Below are 17,306 nucleotides of genomic sequence, written 5' to 3' on the forward strand. Positions count from 1 at the left end.
AATCTTGCTTTTCCAGTGTGATGGTGTGTCTAGGACTTGCTATGGTGGGAGTATTGGGTTCTGATGATACCAAGCAACCTTGGTTTGTGTTGTTTATTTTCTTATGCTTCCCCCTCAACCTCCCTGCCATCTGGTTATCTCTAGTGCTACCTTCCCTTGCTAAATCTGACTGGAGCCTGTCCTTCCTGTGATCCTGGTTGTGTCAGAACTCCTCAGAGTCAAGCTGTCTCTGTGATCCTGTGATTCTGGGATACTGTGATCTTGGGCTTGTTAGAGCACCTGAGAGTGGAGCTTCCTCTGGGTGTTGTGGGACTAGCTGCAGAGCTTGCACCCAAGGTCTGCTCAGGACACCAGGCCAGAGCACAAAGCCTTAAATTTTAAAACATGAAAGGCACCATGATGCCAATATGTAATGTGTTCTTGTGTCATTGCCTGGTAATCAGTGACATTTGTATCCTCTCTTAGTTTGATGGAGCATAACCCCATGGTATACAATAGACATTCTTCAGTTATGATAGTGTATAATTTACATAATACAATGTGATTATCATTAGCAACATGTGGATCGGGGGTTTCTAAATGTAGGTTATGTGGCTAAGGATTGAATTTTAACTTTTCATAATTGTGCCAGATAGAGTGGTACATTCTTATAATCCCAGAACTCATAAGTTCAAGGCCCATCTGCTCTAGACAGTGAATTCTACACCAAGCAGCACTGTCTATATAGCAAACCCTGGTCTCTTAAATCAAACAAACAACAAAACAGTAACAACAGATAAGTCAGTTATAGTAAATGTAAATTTAAATAGACACTTATGGTAAGTGGCTACCATAGTATACAAAATGAAACTAATTGCTTCCAGAGAAATGATTCCAGGACTGTAATGGTCTTCAACCTTACACTTCAAAAGTATCTTTATTTGTTCTCATACTTAATTGATGAGTTTGCTAAGAACATAATTCTGAGGTTAAAAATAAATTTATCCCAGCACTTGGGAGGCAGAGGCAGGCAGATTTCTGCGTTCAAGGCCAGCCTGGTCTACACAGTGAGTTTCAGGACCACTACAGATAGTGGTTTTCTATACAGAGAAACCATGTCTTGAAAAGCAAAAAAAATAAAATAAAATAAAAATAAAAATGAATAAATAAATTTACCTTAAATTTGTCTATTGCTGGTGGACATCACCTTGATGTCCAGTGTTGCATTCAAGAGCCATGGTAAATGACACTGGAGTTCCCTACCTTGTCACAATGATCAGCATTTTTTTTGTCCTTTGAATCCAGTGGGTTCTCAACCTTCCTTATGCTGTGACCCTTTAATATAGTTCCTCCTGTTGTGGTGACCTCAACCATACAATTATTTTGTTGCTACTTCATAACCATAAGTGTGCTACTGTTATCAATCGTAATGTGAGAATCTGCTATGTAGGACATCTGATATTCAAGTCCTGTGAAAGGGTCCTTCACTGGCACCCACCTTGGGCTCCCCATCCACACCCACACCCACACCCACACCCACACCCCTGCTTTAACCTGTTTTAACCCAAAGCACTTTCCTATTCCCTGGCTGAGTGCTTTTGTTGTCGGTTTATGTTCATTCATTGTCTTCTTTTTTGTTTGTTTGTTTGTTGGTTTTTGGTTTTCTGGGGGGGATATTTTATTATATACATTACAATTGTTATCCCCTTTCCTGGTTTCCCCTCCAGAAACCCCCTATGCCATCCCCCATCGTCCTGCTTCTATGAGGGTGCTCCCCCATCCACCCATCCACTCCAACCTCCCCACCCTGGCATTCCTCTACACTGGGGCATCAAGCCTTCTCAGGACCAAGGGCCTTTTCTTCCATTGATGTTGGACTAGGCCATCCAGTGCTATATATGCAGCTGGAGCCATGGGTCCCTTCATGTATACTCTTTGGTTGGTAGTTTAGTCCCTGGGAGATCTGGAAGTCTGGCTGGTTGATATTGTTGTTCTCCCTATGGGTTGCAAACCCCTTCAGGTCCTTCATTCCTTTCTCTGACTCCTCCATTGGGGACCCCATGCTCATTCCAATGGTTGACTGCAAGCATCCACCTCTGTATTTATCAGGCTCTGGCAGAGCCTCTTAGGAGACAGCTATATCAGGCTCCTGTCAACAAGCACTTCTTGGCATTTGCAATAATGCCTGGGTTTGGCATCTGTGTATGGGTTGGATCCCCTGGTGGGGCAGTTGATGAGCCCTTTTGAGCAGGAAATTCATATCCAATAGTTCTGTGAAGTTTTCTTGACTTATATCATTAATGATTTCTTTGTTGCTTTTCTTCCTGTTCATTTGTTGTGCCAGGGATGAACCCAGGGCTTTCTGCATGCCAGGAGAGCATTTATCACTGAGCAATAACTTCAACTCAATGATCTCCTCTCTTTGTTTTCTATTTCTTCCCTCCCCTGAGATCTTTTAGTACTTAGATGCTGAGCATCTTGCACCTCTAGTTTTCCTATATTTTTTTCTCTCCTATTTCTTTTCGGTCAGCATTTCTGGGAAATTTTCAACTCTATTGAGTTTATAATTTATGATCTCATATTTTTACTATCTAGTAGGTATTTCTCTGTTCTCTTTTTATCACAGTTGGTTCTCATTTATGGTGGGACTTCTTTACCTCTACGAATATTTTGCTAGAGCTCTGTTGTTTGTTTTACATTTTCCTTTAGGTCTGCCATCCTGTTGTCTACGTAGCTTGTGTTCCTGTTTCTTTGCTCTGTTCTCTGTCTTGTTTGGGGCTTCCCTTGGCAGCCAGTCAGTCATCCTTGGCTGTCACTCATATGTAAGATCTGGAAAATAAAATGTTCTTCAAAAACTTTGGCCAAGTGCCTGGGGTCTGTCAGCAATTCACCTCACCATGAAATGGCCTGGCTGAAACACTTAATGGGGAAACCTGAGCTTACCTATGTTTTAAAGGATCCCTTTTTTTTACTTGGTAGCCTGGCTGCTACCCCTTCTTCTCACAGAACAGAGAGAGAAAGGGATTGGCATCCAATGGAGATCAGTCCCCTCCCTCTTGCAACTTCAGTACTTGTCCAATGAATGCAGAGACTAACTTCAAGGAAGAGTCATGAACCTTCCACTCAAGGGAAGGAATTACAAGGGAAGATCTATAGACCTACCTTTCAACGTCCAAGCAAGTCTCCCTTGGCTAACAGTGTCTTTTTAACCCCTCAAGTTTCAAGCCACCAGGAGCCATTGCCTTCATTACCTTTGGTCCTCTGTGTTATAAATCAAGCGAGGTCTCTATTTTTCTCTTAGATTTTTCTGCTTAGATTTCAGCTTTTATGACTCTACTAACTTTTTTTGTTTGTTTGTTTGTTTGTTTGTTTGTTTTTCGAGACAGGGTTTCTCTGTGTAGCCCTGGCTGTCCTGGAACTCACTCTGTAGACCAGGCTAGCCTCAAACTCAGAAATTTGCCTGCCTCTGCCACCCCCGACCGGCCGTTCCTGACCTTTTTATAATGGCAGATGGTAAAGTAGCTTCCTTTCCTCTTTCCCTCCTCAAAAGCTATTGAGTCCAATGTACCTGGCCCTTAGCTGCACAATCTCCCATTGGACATGTGTTAGCCTGCTTTTGTCACTAACATGACACCAGATGCTTAGGTATTGAGTGAAAATGTGCAGAATTGCATTGATGCTGCATGAACAGCGACAGACCTGTGAGCTGACAGGCCAGGCTCCCAGCCTCCAGAGCAATCCTTACCTTTTGCCTTTCGGTGCCCATGATTGGCATGTTCTGAGCTTAGGACAAACAGACACATTTGATCCGATTCTCATGAGCCCTTTATTCTCAGCAAGCATCAAAATGAAAAGGAGACAACTTTGAATTCATGCTTTCTAAAAACATTTTTCCATATACAAACAGAAAAAAAAAAAAACCAGAAGCAAAATACATTAAATATAGGCCTATTGAATCACCCTCATGAGTCACGTAGTCTGTTTTTATGTCTAACCCCTTGGGATGGAACCAGAGCATTCTTAGCCAAGGTAACTCATGTGGTGCTAAAGAACTAGTGTATGTTTATTAATAAAGTATCAGTGATTTGTGTGTTTAAATAGCATAGTCAATGTGACATAAAGCAAACACACCTGCAACAAGAGCTAAAACTAAACCACTGGCCATTCCAAGAGTGGTATGGTTTGTCTAAAATTTATTTTTACTTATTATGTGTCTGGTACTTTTCAAAGTATGTTGCAAATACTGGATGACCTCAACCAGTCTCTTATAACAGTGCCCTCTCATGTCTATCTACGAAGCAATAGGCCCAGAAAGCTCATTTAACTACTCAAGGACCCACAGTTGGTGTTAGAATCCTCAGCAGTCAAAGACAGGCACCTAGAAAGGTACAAACTCTACTCTGAATCTGTGACAAGGGTCTTCACCTGGGGGCTATCTGTCCTGTCTCCGCCAGGGGGCCTTTGGGAACATCCAGAAACATTTTTGGTTGACCTAGCTTGGGAACACATTTAAGAAGCGAGCTACAGGCACACAGTGGGTAGATCTAGTCAAAAATTCTGCTAAAGATTGTACAGTATCTAGGATGGTTCTCCATGAAAAGAAATTTACAACCAAGGTATTGAGGTTCTATGGATGAGCAAACACGATCTAGAAGACCATGACTGCTGATCATTAATGTTCATGGCCAGTTTTGCAGGTCTTTAAGTAGGTATTGTTATATATCTTGCTTTGACCAGTGTATTGTCACTAGTAATGACATATGTCACGTCTAGGCAAATCCTAAAGGCCAGTGCATGCCACTGTGTTTCCTTCTTTCTTCTTTTGTCCTCTTGGGAATCCTAACAACATAGGTTGGATTGCACCCACCTAGCTGTGCCCTTGTTTGAGGATAAATGAGAACATAGTCCTTTGAATGCAAGCACACCCTTAGCCACAAAGACTTTCTATAGCTTTAAGCTGATAAGCTTTGGGGTTGCTTGTACATAATTATTGTAGACCCTCCTGCCTGATGAAGTGGCCTCCCCTGTGAAGTGCCCATTTCTCTGACTCAGGAAGGGGTCACAGGGCTTTCCACAGTTTTTCATCTATTCTTAAACTAAATATAAGATGAAGCCTTTGAGACTAAAGCTATGCCCATATTAAAAGCCTGACTTTGTTGCTGAACTAAACACTTCTGGAATCATGTCGTTTCATGTCATGGAAAACCTTCAAAAGAAGTTGCACAGTATTTATTGCCATAACAACTAGGCAACTCAGCTTTCCCCAGTTAATATAGATGCTTGCTGGTTTCAGTATTCCTCAGCCAGTTCTGGTGACACCAGAATCATTGCCATCACAATACCTAGGCTTGCAGGAGCCCTCAAATCCTAGGAAGTGTAAACAGACCTGAGTCATAGTGTTCAACTTTATTCCCAGGGCTTCTCAAAGCTTAAGAAGTCTAAACCTGTGGCTTTACAATTTGTAGACTTCCTTATTTCATATGTCAAATTAATCTCCCTGGTGATGAATTGGAATTTCACTGCAGTAAACCTACTACAGATTAAATGGTATGCCTTTATGACAACCTACCTGTGTCGGTTTAAAGAGGAATGGCCCCATTGCCTCATGTATTTGAATGCTTGGCCCATAGGGAATGGCATAAGTAGGAGGTGTGGCCTTGGGGGAGTGGGTGTGGCCTGGGTGTGGAGTAGGTGTGGAGTAGGTGTGGAGTAGGTGTGGAGGCAGGCTTTAAGGTCTCAGAAGCTCAAGCAAGGCCTAGTGTAGCATACAGTCTCCTGCTGCCTGTGGCTCAAGAGGCAGAACTCTCAGCTTTATAGTTTGTAGACTTCCAGCACCAGTCTGCCTGTATGCCGCCATGATGGTAATAAACTAGATCTCTGAACTGCAAGCCAGACCCAATTAATTATCTTCCTTTATAAGAGTTGCCATGGTCATGGTGTGTCTTCACAGCAAGAAAACCCTAACTGAGAAAATAATCCATGTAATTCCTCTTGTTTCAACTCGTAAAATCTGGATACTCAAACATGATCTAGATTGAAGAACTGGAGAAAACAGATAAGAAAGAAGTTTTGGAATCCAGTGAGCCATTACATAAAGTCAGAGATTGCTGTACTTCTCCATGGTGGGCTGGCGGGGAGAGGGGGGAGAAAGCCACTTCTTCCCTGAGCATCTCCACCCTTCAAACGCCAGTCTTCTCTCTCTGCACATCTCATAACTTTACCATGCTGTTCTTAAGTTCAAAACGCCTTCCTTTCTGTTTTCATGCACTCAAACACAACAAATCCCTCTTTAAAATCAAGTTCACAGTTCCCTCTTATGAAACCTTCCAAGGAGATTTTACCTTCTAAAGCTAGAATAAAGCTGGAAGATGTACTCTTTAGAGGCAAATGTGTCATTATAGCAAAAATAATGGGACAATTCAGGAAAATGAGCATTGATTTCCTGAGCTAGACCCAGATGATAGAGGCACATCGCACTGCTTATATTTTAATACTAATGGGGTTCCCCCAAGACTCTATGCAGGAGAGGGTCTGCATATTGCTTCTGGGAATCTGCCCCTAGTAAATTCTGATTGATAAATAAAGATGCTAGCAGCTAATAGCTGAGGAGAAAAGAGAAATGTAGGGTTCCTGGCCTTGGGACCCCGAGGAAGCAGGAGGAAGGGAGAGACGCCATGCCTTAGGGGCGGAGCATACAGGACAGAGACAAGAGCTGCCAAGGGACAGAGAAGCAAGGGAAAGAGAACTCCGGGCTCTGGGCCAGGCAAATGTGGCCCAGAGGGCTGGCTAATTGGAGTTAAAAGCAGCCAAGATAGAACATAGAAATTAGTAAGTAGTAACTCGGGGGTTATTGGTGGGAAGCAGATTCCAACAGCACGAAGGTTGGGCAGTGGCCCAGCTATTGTGCTGCCTGGGGCATATTAAAATATAAAGGTTGTGTGTGCATTTCATCCCGGAACATAAATGGTCTAAGGTGGGTAGTAACCCTGTGCCAGGATTTATTAAAATATTAATACTATAGCACACAACATGGAAGAAGCCGTGATCTGATAGAACAAATGAACGTGGAAAAGTATAAGCATATGACAGTCTAAATTATACCTGTGTTCCTGGGATGGCTTTGGGAATTATGGTAAATTAGAATACAAAATGGGAGATGCAGAGAAGACTAGAAAATAGGCACCCAAAATTCCAAAGTCAGAAGCAAGAAATGAGAGAGGATGCCATGTAAACTCCCAAGGCAGCCAGTAGTCCCACCCCGCTACAATGCCTACGAACCACAACAGCAATCACAGTGGCGTGATAATCCTAAGGATACAGTGGTGGCACAGATACCTTGGCAGTAACCAACAGCTCTTTAATTCGACTTAAGGCCTGCTCAATAAGAGAGAAACCATCATTCCTGGTCCTGGAAACCCAGACAAATGTCTGGGGCTGGTGAAGTCATGGATATTGGAGGAGAATTTACAACCTCTACTTTACTAACCCAGCACAACCCCTAACTGCATTGTAGCTATTTACTCTTATGCCCACAGAGAGGTGTAGTATTCACTCTTCTTCAAGAAAACTCTTTGCAGCAGATGGAGACCATTACAGAAAACCACAACTAATCAAAACATTGAAAGAACAGCTGACCATGGCTGACTCGTCTACAACTCAAGTCCTGCACCTCGGGCTCAGGAATTATCGTAGAAGAAAAGGGCAGAAAGTTTGTAAGAGCCAGAGGAGAAGGAAGTTTACTGTGATGCTGTGTCTCCTAGAAACACCTATGATGTTTAATCAATATGGCTACCTAGACAAGACCGGGACCAGGATGATACCAATAGACACGCTACCATGGAAGGGGAACTAAGGAATGCTGAGAGTGGAAGAAAGCGTCTGTGCCAGGGGAGAGGCCCCAAACTGGTCATCCAGTGTTAACCAATGTATGTTCTGAGATCACACTCATACAAGTAGCATTGTATGGATTAATCAGGTTGTATTTATATATTTAGGAATATACATGTAGATAGATAGATAGATAGATAGATAGATAGATAGATAGATAGATAGATAGATAGATAGATAAATAGATAGATAGACAGACAGATAGACAGATTAAAGAGATGTGAGCCAGGGCTGGAGAGATGGCTTAGCCATTAAGAGCACTGACTGTTCTTCTGAAGGTACTAAGTCCAAATCCCAGCAACTACATGGTGGCTCACAACCATCCATAATGAGATCTGATGCCCTCATCTGGGGTGTCTAAAGACAGCTACAGTGTACCTACATATAATAACTAAATCTTTTAAAAAAAGAAAAAAGAAATGTGGGCCATGAATTTGAAAGAGAGCAAGCAGAAGAGTATATTGGGAGGGATGAAAGAGAAGAAAGAAAATATAATTATATACATAATGTATTTTTGCCATATGATATATATGCGTGTGTGTGTGTGTGTGCATGTGTGTGTGTGTGTGTGTGTGTGTGTGTGTGTGTGTTGTTTTTTTCTTCAAAGCAGGTTCTATTATGTAGCTCTAGCTGTCCTGGAACTTGATATGTAGACCAGCCTGCCCCACAGAGATTTACCTCCCTGTGTCTTGCAAGTGTTGAGACTAAAGGTACGTGCAACTATACTTGACAATATAATTTCAATTTTGAACAAATTAGAAACTTAAGTAAAAAAAAAATAAAGCTGAGAGAGATCAGTGCCAGAGTTTTCAGTACCATTAAAAGTTATTAAATGTCATTGAGCAGTGGTGGCGCATGCGTTTAATCCTGGCACTTGAAAGGCAGAGGCAGGCGAACCTCTGAGGTTCAAGATCAGTCTGGTTATACAGAGTAAATTCCAGGACAGCCAAGGCTACACAGAGAAACCTTATATCAAACAACTAAAAACAAACAATCCTAAAAACCTTACTGAATGTCAAGGAACAGCTCAGGAAGGCAAGTCTAATTTGGGGGGATATTGCTATAATAATATGGCTATAAGAATTACCCCACATGTAGTTGTCTCAAGCCATAACTTAAAGTCCTCTATAAAATCTCTGTTCGGCCACGGCTTGGCAGGCACAGCTTGTGTGCAGTCTGTTGGACATCATCTGTGGACTCTGCAGGCTGGGATTGGAACCCTCAAAGGTTCCTGTGATGGTTAATCTCAACTCTCAGTTTGAGGAGATGCAGGATCCCAGGAGTATCTAGGCATGCCTGTAGGGGGTTATCTTAATTGGGTTAACGAGGCTGGAAAGATTCGCTCACTGGGAGTGATACCATTCCCTGGGCTGGACTGTAAAATGATAAAGGAAGAGAGAAAGCGAGCAAAACACACTTGTTCATCTCTCTCTACCTTGATGCAATGCTACCAGCTGCCTCAAGCTCCGGCCACTGTAACTTTCTAATCGATTGTGATCAACTGTTACCGCAAACGGTGAGCTGAAACAAGCCCATTCTCCCTTAAGTTGCTTTTGGTGAGGTATTTTATCACAGAAAAAAAAAAATTAAGACAGCTCCTTAACCTGTCCCAAGTGGATGTGTGAAAGGCTCAGATACCTGAGAGCTGAGCTGAAAGCTCTGCTTTCCCGAACTGTTGTTCCCTTATTGCTGAGTGACCTTTCAAGTATAGTGGCCTGGTTTGTCACGGTCACAGTGTCTTTGGGTTAGGCTTAAGACATGCCTGCTCATTGACTGTCTCATCGGCTTGTTAGGGTCTCCCGGGATGACTGTTAAAGTGGAGATCCGGCTGTGACTCATCTGGAGACTGAACTGGGACACCTCGCCCTGAGGTTTCCCTACAAGGCGCTACAAGGCTCAACTTTAGACTAGGTGTCTACAAGATGTCATCCTTTTTTTTTTTTTTTTTGGATTCGAGACAAGGTTTCTCTGTGTAGCCTTGGCTGTCCTGGAACTCACTCTGTAGACCAGGCTGGCCTAGAACTCAGAAATCCACCTGCCTCTGCCTCCCAAGTGCTGGGATTAAAGGCGTGCGCCACCACCGCCCAGCACAAGTTGCCATTCTTAGCTCCTGCCCACAGTCATGGAAACGGAATAGAGATCCCACGTCTTAGAAAAATGCATATGCATCACACGAGAAGAGAAAACATGTTGGAATGGGACTCGGCTTCTGTTTGAGTTCTGGTCACACCTCACAGCACGGTCACATGCAGAATACATTTATTTCCTTTCACCCAGTGATGGCTTTGCTTACTGAGATGTGGTCCAAGTTGGCCAAGTCAGAGAGAACTCCTTTAGCAGTTTGGGAGAAAATATTTTCTTTCTTTTTTTTTTTAATTAGATATTTTCTTTACTTATATTTCAAATGTTATCCCCTTTCCTGGTTTCCCCTCCAAGCCACCCACCCCTGCTCACCACCCCACCCTCTCCCACTTCCTGGCCCTGGCATTCCCCTACACTGGGGCATAGAGCCTTCACAGGACCAAGGGCCTCTCCTTCCATCGATGTCCCACAAGACCATCCTCTGTTACATATGCGGCTGGAGCCATGGGTCCCCCCCATGTGTACTCTGTGGTTGGTGGTTTAGTCCCTAGGAGCTCTGGGGGTAGCGGTTGGTTAGTGGGAAAAACATTTTTCAAAACTAACTCATCCGAGCTAACTTGGGAGGAGGAAACGTGTTGGTGCTCCATAAGAGTTTGCTAAATGGGGCTGGCGAGATGGCTCAGCGGGTAAGAGCACCAACTGCTCTTCGGAAGGTCCTGAGTTCAAATCCCAGCAACCACATGATGGCTTACAACCACCCGTAATGAGATCTGACGCCCTCTTCTGGTGCGTCTGAAAACAGCTACAGTGTACTTAATTATAATAATAAATAAATCTTTAAAAAAAAAAAAGAGCCTGTTAAACAAATGATATTCACTTTAACAGAGTAGACCGAAGGCCCACTGTTGCCTTCTGCTTTAGCTGTGTGTTTCAGCTCCCAGAGAAGAGTATAAACGTTAAGAAAATAGACATATTGAGTTTGTTTTATCTTCTGTATTCTTTCAGTACCGCTAGTCCTGGGGGAGAGACTCAGATCTTTTGGACTGGAGACAGGAATTCCTCAAGTCCCTTGAGAACTCAGTGTGCAAATTGCTGTCAATCTTAGAAAAGGGTGGATGGAAACAGTACTTATTTATCAGCTCTAGCATCTCAGTAGCCCTTGGTATCAAGAAGCAGGATGAGCTGGGCACGGAGGCGCCTGCTGCTAATCCCAGAACCCGAGAGGCTGAAGCAAGACGGTCTTGAATTCGAGACAAGCCTGGGTTATCTAGGTGAGTGTAAGCCAGCCTGGGCTATGCAGCATGATGACCTCGTCTTGAAGGAGGACCAGCCTGGGCTATGCAGCATGACCTCGTCTTGAAGGAGGAGGAGGAAGAGGCAAAGTCACAGAAGCAGCACAAGATTTTACAAAGGCAGCTGGCTGTCTGAGAACATTTCTTTCTCCTCGGAATGTATCTCCACATGCCTGAAAGGCAAAGGAAAGACAAACATACAGAGGCATTTGGCTGTTCTCACAGACACATGCCTAGGTCACCGGAAGGTCTGGTCTTGGAAAATGTCTCCAAGTGCCTTCGTCTCCCCACCTCACCCTGAGTGGAATGGAGCTGGAGTTAAAGGGCCGTTCTGTTGCCTTGCTGTATGGAAGCACCTTACAGGAGATGCTTTGGTTCTGCGTTCTCTTCTAAAATGCTGTAAAAGCCAGGCTTACCCTGCGCAGAGGGCTCTGATGCAAACCTTCTCACCACAGCATCCTTTCTTCTCATTTGTGCCATTTTTTTTAAATTCTAATTCAATCTTCCCCAGAACCATTACGAAATACCCTCCTGTGTTTAATCACGGGTTCTCCTCCTCCCTTGGCTTACAAGCATACCATCTGTGATAAGGAAAGAAACTAAAATTTACTCAGGTGCAAGGGGAAATGACTGCAAATTGCTCAGGGCTTGGTTCTCAAGCTTAAAGAGTATCTAAGGACCACCACGCAGATGCCTGGCCTGACCCAGGCCCTTGTGTGAAAGCATGTATGAGAAGGGGCTCCACCACACAGTAGGAGGCAGGCTCTGCAGCATCCCAGTGCAGGCAGCCAGTCTGATGGCAGTGGCTTCCCACACAGTGACTCTTGCTCTCCCTTCTCTACCTGCCAAGCTTGCCTTCCAAAACAGAAATCAGAGGGCAGGCCTCGCTGATGAGGATCCTTCCTGTTTTATCATTGATGACGCTATTAATTATATCTGTTCACAAACCCCAGCTGGCCAAAGACTCCCTTTGAGACTAGATCCTTCTTTTCTTTTGAAACCAAATTAAGCATTTAACTTATCAATTCCAATTTCCCAAGCTCTGTTCCCCATGGAAATATTTCTGATTAAATCCAATTCCCAAGTGAAACTAAAACTTAGCCTTAGCTGTTGACATGAAAACTGAAGAGGATCCCAAATATGTTTGTTTCTTTGCTCCAGGGTTTCAAGGCACCATTTTGCTTATGCTAATAGTGCCTTTTTTCTGATTTGTCTTGCCTTCATGGTAAACTGGACCCCAGAGCATAAATTTGAGACAAGCCAGAGCTACCTAAGTGAGCTCAAGGCCAGCCTGGGCTACACAATATAATCTTATCTTGAAGAACAAGGAGGAGAAAATAAAAAGAGAATTCAAGTTCTCCAGAGAGAAGACTCAGAAGCTAAAGAACACTGGCTGTTCTTCCAGAAGACCAGGATTCAATTCTTGATACCAATGTGGTGGCTCACAACTATTGTAATTCCAGTTCCAGAGGATCCAAATGCCTTCCTCTGGCATCTGGGGTCACCAAGCATACGTGTGGTATGCAGACATACATACAGAAAAAAAAACCTCCACAAACATAAACATAAAAGAAACAAACTCTTTTAAAAGAAGAATTCAGGGGCTGACTATACCTCCTCCAACCCCTCCAACCACCAGCTCCTGTGCCATCATCTGGTGGTCAGAGTCATAGCTCCTGAAAGACCTGAGCACCTCTGACCTATCTGTGGGACTGCTGCTAATGTATCTTTCTTGTAAAGACATCACTCATTCATTCAGTATAGTGTTCAAAGAGCCACAAGGGAAGGCTGACATAAATGAGATGTTCTGTAGGAGTTCCTTTTGTTCTGTTGATGAAGACATAAGGTTTGGTTAGGGACCCACTCCCTTCAACACAGGTGGGATCAGGGGATCAATGAGAAAGGAAAACTAGGTTCAAGACTTTGTAGCTGTATATTCAGTATATGGATGGTAGAGTGCTGATACCACCATTCTACAGGTAATGACACAGGCTTACTGGATGCCCACCATTCTACAGGTAATGACACAGGCTTACAGGATGCTGTTTGATGACTGAACCCTGTCAGACCTCAGCCACAAGCAAGCTGACAGAAACAAAAATGGCTTGTTTGTTTCCATTTTGTTTAAAAAAATTTTTTCCTGGTTCCACAAGTGTGGAAAAACAAACTTTCAATTTCTCTGTGTGTGTGTGTTCACGTGTGTATGCAGGTATGGGTGCACATGTGAGTGCTGTAAATAGATCTGAACTCAGGTTCTCATGCTTGCGTGGCAGGCATTTTACATTCTGAGCCATATCCCAGGCCCCACTTTCTGTTTCTTCAGTAAATCACAGGCTTGGGAAGGTCACAGGGCTTCCTCAATTGCTTTCCATCTTTTGTTTTGTTTGTTTGTTTATTTGTTTGTTTGTTTGTTTGAGACAGGGTATATCTCTGTGTAGCCCTGTGCGTTTTGCAATTCACTGTGTAGATCAAGCTGACCTTAAACTAAGAGGACCATCACAGCTGGTCACAGAGCATAGAAACCCAGAGTTCTCCATGCTAATGAGGTGTGGGCCCTGAAGGTTTAGTCAATACGTTCTACCCCCATATTAAGATGTCATCCATATAATGATAGGTTTAAATAAGGTTTCAATGCAGTGGCCACCACCTCCTAACAAATGGCTGGAGTTTTACGCATTCCCTGAGGGAGACCTGTCCATTCATATCATGAGGTTGGACCAGAGTTGCTAATGGAGGGGTACTGAGAACACAAAGCATTCACAGTTTCAGGGGTGAAGAGAGAGGGGGGGGGGAAAGGCAGTTTTTTATGTCTCTTGCTAATAGGAGGGCATTGGCAGGAATGGCTGAGACTCAGGGCAGCCCCCTTTGAGGAGAGCCCCAAACTTGCATGGTTTTGTAAATTGCCCTCAAATCTTGTATTAGTCTCCATCTCCCTGAGCTCTTTTTTATATCGAACACAGGGGTGTTCCATCAACTGCAGGAGGGACAGGTGTGTTGTAGAAGAAGCCATTCTTCAATCAGTTGTTTGAGAGCTTTAAGCTTTGACCTCGACAGAGGCTACTGAGGAACCAAATGGCTTCATTGGAGAGCCAGTCAAGGCAAGGAGTATCAAATCAGTGGGCATTAGAATTGGGGGGGATTTAAAGGAGGATTTTGGGGGGGTCTCCTTGGGTATAATTTTATTTATAGGTATTGTCATCTATTTTGATGTGATCTCTTTCTGATTGGGCAGCAAGCACTACCTCTAGGGCTTATAAGCTATCTCTGCCTAGAAGACTGGTGGATGCTTGAGTTACCAGGGGGCATGTTAGGCCAGCTGCTCCATCAGGGTCCTCCCATCTACAGGCCTGTTTAGTGATAAATGCATGTGAAGAACCCCTGATGCCTAGGAGCTGAGGCCCAGAGATCAGTTGCCAGTCGTGTGGGACCTCTAGTTATCTCAAAATTTTCTTGTCTACTCCAGTATCAATAAGGTCTTTAAATGGCTTATTATCTATTTCAATGGTTAATTTGGGTGGGAGCCTTCTGGGTGCTGGATACCCATAAAGCTTCTGTGGTAGTAGTTGTCTCTCTTACTATTGGGGCTGAGGCCTGTCCCCTCTTAACTTTAAAGGCTCCAGTGGCTTACCATCCTTGTCATATCAGGAGGTACAATCTTTTTTCCAATGGAAACCTTTGTGGCATCGGGGACACATCGTCTTAGGGGCATTAGAATCTTTTATGCGAAGGGGATTTTGTGGGCATTCATTCCTCCGATGTTCTGTCTCTGCGCATTTCAAGCAGATTTCTTCTGTTTTTATTGCTGCTACTCATGCTCGAGCCACAGATGTAATCTGGTGTGACATAGTTCCTATATCCTGGGTTGCCACGATCCTCCTATCCTACTGGTCCTCCTGGAGACCTGGCAGGCTAGTCTGGGTCCAGAAGCCATACCTTCTAGTCTGGGTCCAGAAGTCATACCTTCTCAGATGATGTTTTAAAGAAGGAGATCTCTGGCTGTGGGCTTGGGAATTTCTCTTTCTCGGCTCGTTCTAATTCTGAGAATAAAATCAGATAAGGGGTTCTCCCGGCTTTCGATGGAGAAATTGTTGAGAGGAAACGATCTTCTAAGCCGGAGGGCGGGGTGAGCCTGTCCCAAGCTTGGATTGCACAGAGGCAAACCTGTTCGTAGTAACCTGCTGACTGCGTCGCCAGCTGTGCTTCAGTGGAAAAATCTTCCTGGCCAAAGAGTTCATTAACCTTGGTCCTGATTTTGCTTGACTTATTGAAGGTATTCCTCTTGAAATAGGGTCTTTCATTGTAAAAATATCAGGCTGGGAAGGGAGGAGCGGCAAATATCTCTCCAATCTTGGGGTGTACCTTAGGTTGCCAATAGGGCAGTAGTGAGATTTCCAGAGCAGGGCAGATGGAAGTCTTAGCCATGCCAGATCCTACCATTGTGGAACCCACACTCTCCTCAGGTATGAGCGCTGACTCTAACTGAGCAGGCGGGTGTAATGAGCTGCTGGCAGGATTTTCTTTTTTAACCCACATTGAATAGGATGGTTTGTGTAATGAGTAGTATGCACACCACACATTCGGCATGTTTAATGAATGCTATTAATAAAAGTGTGACTAACCGGCATTACTCTCGTTGATTTCCTCTGGCTAGGAAGGAACACTGCATTACATAATTCACTGAATTGGGCAGCCAGAGTCTGTTTCCTTCTGAGAAAAATCATGCAAGGCAGGCCTGGCTCCGTTGGCTTCACCAGGAATCCTGACTCAGGTTTTGCATACAAAATGGTTGCTCGTGAAAGGTAACATGTTATTTTTTTTTCCCACTTCCTTATTACACTGTTTGAGTTCCTCCCCGTCTGAGGCCTCTTTAATCTGCAGGCTTTGGGTTCCACCTTGAAAGTTTTGACTCTTATTATTGATTCCAAAGTAAATACTGACTAAGGTGGTAGCAAAGTCAACATATTCTTTGAGAGGCAATTAATCTTACTGTTGAGTGAAACCAGATGCCAGAAGTAGACGCCACACAGTTGCAATTCTGTTATACAATTAAGCTTACAAGAATCCCTCTCTTGGGGGCTGAAGAGATGGCTCAGCGGTTAAGAGCACTGATTGCTCTTCTAGAGGTCTTGAGTTCAATTCCCAGCCACCACATGTTCCCAGTAGCTCACAACCATCTGTAATGAGATCCAGTGCCCTCTTCTGGTGTGTCTGAAGACAGTGACAGTGTACTTAGATACATAAAAGAAATAAATCTTTAAAAAACAAAAATCCCTCTCTCCACACACCATCTACTGCATACCAATTATTATGAAGAAGGATGGCATTTTATTTCTATCAAGGACCAGGGAATGTTTGACTATATCAATCACTAACTAGCCTCAAAACCACTATTGACCTCTGATTCAGACATCAGACAGCAAGAAGAGATCCTGGCAGTTACATGGCTGATAAAAGGCAAACATGTTAGTTAATCATTTGCCAAAAGGTAGCTGGTGATTTAAAAAAAAAAAAAAGTGAGCCTATAGTGGCTATGTATCCTTGCACTACTGCAGAATATCAGAGGAAACAGATGCTTAATCAAACACATCTGGGAGAAAAGAATCCTCTTGACTAAGGAGTGGGCAGACGTTCCTTTCTCTAACTCTCTCATCTCACAAAGGGATTCCATGAAGTGGAACCATACTAGAAGGGTATTTCAAGGGCAGCGACATCTTTGGATTCTCCTGGTGAAGCTGTTTCTATGCCAAAAGAAGGCTGTGATATTTCTCTTATTTTTTTCATCACCTCAATGCCCGAGATAGTGTTCTGTACTTCATATATATACATATGTATTTAATATATATATACACATATATATAGTAAAGTGAGTAAAGCATTTTTTCCACTGTGCTTCAACTGTACACTGATGTCATCTACTTGAACTCTTCCTAGATCCAGTCTTATGGTTCATCTAAAGCACCTATATCCTGTTCGCTGCGACATCTTTTAAACCATCTTTTGCCTTATTATCTCTCCATCACTTGTTACAGGATCCAAGAACTATAGGTTCAACTCTTGTTTTTTTTT

This window comes from Mastomys coucha, unplaced genomic scaffold (genome assembly GCF_008632895.1).
Source record: "Mastomys coucha isolate ucsf_1 unplaced genomic scaffold, UCSF_Mcou_1 pScaffold13, whole genome shotgun sequence".
Taxonomy (NCBI): domain Eukaryota; kingdom Metazoa; phylum Chordata; class Mammalia; order Rodentia; family Muridae; genus Mastomys; species Mastomys coucha.